Consider the following 1,323-nt stretch of genomic DNA (forward strand, 5'->3'; position numbering starts at 1 on the left):
AGAAAGCATTGGTTCAACACTAATGAATCTACAAGAATTAGGATTTGGGGAAGGTGGAAAAGACTACCTAAACATTTTTAAAAATTGGAAACTGCAACGAAGGTAAGTGAATAAAATCCCTATTAACACTTATGAAGAGTCTTCATAAGACTCCATGATTTTTTTATTAAACTAGAGAGCCTTAACGAGCTACTCCAGGGTTCCTCGTATGTAAAACAGAAATAAGGGGATTCCCCTGACTGGTCCCCATGTTGTTAAATGTTCTCCCCATCCCCACCCACACCCCCAGCTTCTTCATGAAGCAGGTCTCCATCCTCCCCACTTGAAAGAGGATGTGCATCATTCCACAGACATCTGTCTCCTAGCGCCACCCCTCAAATTTCCTCAATTTACCAGGTCTTCAGCTGTGTTCTAGGAACACTACATCATACACTATTAGGCTGGACATTTCTATGCTAAGCATATTAAGACAATGACTGACGGGGAAAAAAAAGTTTTTTAATTACGTACTCAATCCATTTGGTGTATTTCAAAAGGTGCAATACTTTTCTTCATTTATCAGTGAAAGAAGTTAGAAATTAACTTCAAAAAAAAAATCAGCACATGGCAAACAAATTTTCTTGAAAGTCACAGTCACATATATAGTGCATCCTAGAAAAGAGGAGGGGCAAGACAGGTTCCACCCACTTTCATGAGTTTCATCAAATACTGGACCTACTCAAGGGTGGAGAGAAAAGGCAACTTTCAAAAAGGAGTATGTTATTAAATGAGGCATTTACTATACTCCTTCCTAAGAGCACCAGGTGGGGAACAAGTTTTCTAAACTAGATCTAGGAAGTGGAATGTGGAATCAATCAGTCCTCCTCCCCTTAAGGGCTATCTGATGGTTAATGAATTTAAAAAACATAACTAAATAAAAACAAACCCCACACACACTCCCCGCACCCCACCCCACCCCACAAAAACAAAAACAAAAACAAAAAACCCTAAATGTCCCAGATCATTCTCCAGAGTGGATGGAGCCCGGGAGCAACTTCAATAATCCAAATTAGTCTGTTATAGAGTCATCACAAGCATGCCTTGCTTTTAAACAAAAAACAAAAAAACAACAGAAAAAATTTTTTTGAAACAACAAAACAAGACCTAGTATTAATTACTTTTCTGACAATACACAAGTACTCAAATTAACTAGTACTGAGAGAGGGAAGGGGACCATACCTATGGGCCTTGTCTCACACGAGCACATGTGGGTAGGTACGGGGCATTTGTCATTATCGCAAAAACGAATTTTAATCTTTAATCTTTAGTTTGATTTAACATTGC

The sequence above is a fragment of the Enhydra lutris genome, unplaced genomic scaffold (genome assembly GCF_002288905.1).
Source record: "Enhydra lutris kenyoni isolate GAN:26980312 unplaced genomic scaffold, ASM228890v2 scaffoldscaffold38, whole genome shotgun sequence".
NCBI classification, from domain to species: Eukaryota; Metazoa; Chordata; class Mammalia; order Carnivora; family Mustelidae; genus Enhydra; species Enhydra lutris.